A 4,559-nucleotide genomic window follows, 5' to 3' on the forward strand; every position below is an offset into this window, starting at 1 on the left:
CCTTGCCCGCTCCCTCGCATCACACGACACACATGCGCGCACAATCCGCCACCGCCACCACCACCGCCGCCACCACCACCACCACCGCCACCACCGCCGCCACTGCCACCACCACCGCTGCCACCACCCCCAGACCGGCCCCACTCACTGCAGCAGGCTGTCAGCCAGGTCTGGGCACCCCGCCTGCCGCTCGTAGGCATGCAGCGCCGCCACCAGCGCCCGCAGGCGTGCATCCTCCGCAGGAAACAGCCCCTCCAGGCGCCGGCACGACTCCGCCAGCAGGGCGCCTGCCTGCTGCAGGGCCAGCGCCAGCTTGGCAGCCAGCGCGCCACCTGGCAGCCAGCAGGGCGGCACGGCGCGCCCCGCGGCGGCGCCGGCGGCCGCGGCCCGCGTGCTGAGCGCCACCCCGGCTGCCGCCGCGCCCAGCAGCTGTGCCAGGCGGCTGTTGGGCTGCGCGTGCAGGCTGGCGGCGGACAGCGGGGAGGGCGCCTGCCGCAGCACATCCTCCAGTCTCTCCTCCAGCACCCCCGCCGCCGCCTCCTGCAGCTGCGCCGCCGCCAGCCCCGCCGCCGCGCGCTCGGGGCGCGCGCGGCCCGCCGCCGCCGCCGCCGCCCGCCGCTCCAGCAGTACCAGAGTCTGTGCCCGCATCAGCAGCTCTCCCCTCATCAGGCCAGCCAGCTGGGCAGACAGGGCCGTGTCCTCCTGCCACCACTGCCACCAGCGCTCCTCCTCCGGCGGCAGGCGGCCCAGGCTGGGCGCACCGTCGCTGCAGCCGCCCGGTCCCGCTTCGGCGGCGGTACCGGCGCAGCTTCCCCCCGGGTCCGGCAGCCGCAGGACAGCCGCCATGGCCGCCGTCAGGCTGCCCGGCTCCACCGCCGCCGCCGCCGCCCTGAGCCACTGCAGGAAGGCGGGCTGCCAGGTGCTGCCGTCGATGGCGGCGTCGCGGCCCGACGCCACGGCAGCTGCCAGGAAGTCGAGTCCGGCGGGGGAGGGCACCTGCTGCAGCAGCGGCACCCCCCACAGCTTGTGGAAGCCGGGCGGCAGCTGGGCCAGGCGGCGGCGCGCTATGGTGGCCAGCACCGGCAGCGCGGCGGCAGAGGAGGCGGGGTGGACGTTGGGCGCCTTGGCATAGCCCAGCACACCCTCCCACACAGCCTGCGTGAGAGCGTCGGCATGAGCGTTGTGTTGGCGAGGGGAGGTGAGGCAGGAGGGCGCTCGGCCAAAAGCAGAGCAGCAAAGCAGAGCGGCACACAAGCCAAGCATAGCACGGCGCGGCGGCAGCCGCAGGGCAGCCCCTGCCCTCGGCGCGGCTCTCGGCCCAGGGCCCCCGCTCACCCCCCACTGCTCTTCCACAACTGCCGGCGGGGGCAGGCCGTCCTGGGAGGCGCCGCCGCCGCCGCCGCCGCCGCCATGCGTGAGGTGCAGGGGCCAGGCCAGGGCGAGCGCATGGGCCAGTCGCAGCAGGCACAGCGCGGCGTCGGCGTCGTGCTCGTCGTGCATGAAATGCTGCGGGAGGCGGGCGGGCACGGCGGCCGCCAGCTGGCGCAGCCACTCGCTGTACGCCTCCACCGACAGCGCCAGCCCGTAGCTCAGCAGCAGGCGCGCCGCCACGGGCGCCCAGGCGGCCGGCCGCTGCGCCGCCCGCTCCCCCAGGCCCGACAGCAGCGGCGCGGTGCGGTGCCGCTTGGCTGGCGGCAGCGGCGAGTGCTCAAACTCCTCCTCCGGATCATCCTCAATGCCTGCCGCCGCCGCGCCGCCGCCGCCGCACGCGCCGCCACTGCCGGCGCCGCTGCCGTGGAAGTAGGCTGCTGCTGCCAGGTCCAGCAGCACGGCCTGCTGCCTGGGCAGCAGCAGGCGCCCCTCGCGGCTGTCCTCCCCCCTGCGGGCGCAGCAGCGGTCACACAGGGCGGGGGCCGGGGCAGCGTCTCAGCACGGGGCAGGGCCGAGCGGCGGCCGGGCTGGCGGCGGCTGCCCGCAGCTGCCCCTTGCTCCCGCACCACCCCCCCAGCCCCCCACCCTGCCCCGCCCCTCACCACTTGAATCCGGGCTGCCCCAGCTCCCGCTCCAGCCACTCCTGCACCTCCTGCAGCTGCTGGCTGCCGTGCAGCAGCGTGCCCAGCGCCATCTGGATCCGCAGGTAAGCCAGGGCGGCCTCCCGCAGCCGCGGCTCCCGCCCCAGCCCGCGCAGCGCGGCGGCGTGGTAGGCGGCGTGCAGGGCGGGCAGGCGGGCCGCCACGTCGCGGCCGTTACCCAGCAGGAAAGCGTTGAGGGCGGACAGGGCGGGGGCCAGCAGGCGGGAGGCGGTGCTGCAGCGGGCGGTGGGGGCGGGGGTGGCGGTGGTGCAGGGGGCAAGGGAGGCAGGGGCGGGGCGGGCTCAGCAGGGCCGGCTTACAAATATCCGAAGCCTCTCCATCCAACCAGCCAGCCAAGAATCCACGCCAGCCATCCCTCCCCTCCCTACCACCGCCGCCACGCCCGCCATCACACGCGCGGGTGGAAAGCCCGCACTTGAGGCCCCCCTGCCCACGCCGCACCCATCCAGCCCCTGCCCCCGCCCCGCCCCCACCACTCACCCCGGGTCGCCCTCCGCCAGCTCCGCCAGGCTGGCCGCCAGCTCAGCGAAGAAGAGCAGGCAGTCGGACTGGAACACGGGCTGCATGTCGCCGGGGAAGGCTGCCAGCAGGGATGCCATGGTGGCCAGCGCGCGCCCCGCCTCCTCCCACACCCTGCCCAGCCCACCACGCTCCAGGAACGCCATGTGCACAGACAGCAGCGCTGCGGCAGGGCGGGCGGGCAGGCAGGCAGGGTTTTGTGGGGGGGTGGAAGGCGAGGCGGCGGGCAGGGTGGGAGGCAAGGGTGGGAGGCAGGGTGGCAGGCGGGCGTCCGCTGGCTTGCAGGGCCAGCAGCGCGGGGCTCGGACCGCCGCTGCCGGCCTCGCCTGGGCAGGCACGCCCAGGCACGGATCGAGGGCGAGGGCGGCAAGTGCGCCTGGTGTTGCATTCTGGCTGCCGGAGGCCGCCGCTGGCGGCAGGGCGGCCTGGCTGGCACCCCGTGCCCCCGCCGCCAGCCCCGCTAGCTCACCCTGGAAGGTGGTTGCGTTGGAGCAGGCGCAGTACTCTGGCACCGTCAGCAGCTGGTTGCGCAGCGCTGCCGAGTAGTCGAGGCCGGTGGGCGAGGCGGGGCCCGCCGCCTCCAGCACGTCGGCAACGTGGCGGAAGAGGCCCGCGGCGCGGCGCAGCAGCAGGCGGCTGTGCCCGCACCGCCGCCCGCCCTCCTCGGCGCGTGTCACGACGAGGCGGAAGGCGCGCTGCAGCGAGGCGTCGGGGCCCTTCTTGCGGCTGGCCGCGCCGCGCACCTCCTCCCCCACCATGCGCGTCACCACATGCGCCAGGCCCGGCCAGGAGGCCGCGGGCACGGGCGCGTCGGGCGCCAGCGCCGCCGTGGCCTCGTCCAGGGCCTGCAGGTACTTGGGGCTGTCCAGGATGGACAGCAGCGCCTTGAGCGCATCCTGCGGCGGGCGGGGCGGGGCGGCGGGTTGGGCGGCGGCGGCGGGTCGGGCAGCGGCGGCGGGATGGACAAGTGATCCGAGGCGCCCTGCAGCTGGCCGTCCACCTTTCGTCTTGTAGCTTTGTCGGATCGCAGCTCAGCGTAAATGTGCTCGAGTTTGTCCATTTCTAGCAGGGGTGGGGGCCGTGTGCAGCGCCCCAGGGCACTGGGGTGACTTCTGGATGGCAGGTAATGGCGTGCTTAATGCCAAGAGGGCCCGAGATCGCAGGTTTGAGAGGCGGTGCCAAGAGGTGCCACATAGGCGCGCGACTTCCTGCCGAGCCCAACATATGGCGCGGCACCACCGCCCTCATTTCACCAAGCAGCGAGGCAGACATATCCGCCCGGTCCGTCCTGCTGGCCGGACAGACACGGCCGCTCGCCGCCGTCTTGGGTGCCGCACCCCGATTCTCCCGCCGGCCCACCCAGTGTTAACCCAAACAACTGCATTTAGAGGAGGGCACTTGCGCCTGGGTTAGAGACGGCGAAGGCCACCTCGAAGCTCGCTATCGTCCCTCGCTGCCCCCCAGGCCTGCAGCCATGGCAGCCAGCGGTGGAGCTGTCGAACTTTCAAGACTCTTCTCCCTAATGGAAGTGAGTGGGCGCTCACTCGACAACCGGATGATGTGCTGCTTGCACCGCCCCCTGCCCTCGCACTCACCGTCCACCTGCTGCCACTTGCAGGGGGTGGACCCGGAGGGCTTGTTCAGCGCCGCCGGCCTGTCCACGCAGCTGCTGCGGGCGGCCGGCGGCGAGTTGCCGCCGCAGCTGCAGGGCATGGAGGGGCTGGGCGCTTCGCAGCTGGAGGACGGCGGCGGCCTGAAGAGCGGGCCTTCGGGGGAGGGGCAGGAGGGCGACGGCAGCACCGATGACGACAGCAAGGGGTCGGTGGGCGGCCAGGGCGGCGGCGCCACCGTGCCGCCACGCACCGGCGCGATCAACGAACGCAGATGCACCAAGGTGCGGCGTCTCAGGGGCTGGGCAGCAGGAGGCAGGAGAGGGGAGCGGGCTGC

The sequence above is a fragment of the Chlorella variabilis genome (genome assembly GCF_000147415.1).
Source record: "Chlorella variabilis unplaced genomic scaffold CHLNCscaffold_12, whole genome shotgun sequence".
Taxonomy (NCBI): domain Eukaryota; kingdom Viridiplantae; phylum Chlorophyta; class Trebouxiophyceae; order Chlorellales; family Chlorellaceae; genus Chlorella; species Chlorella variabilis.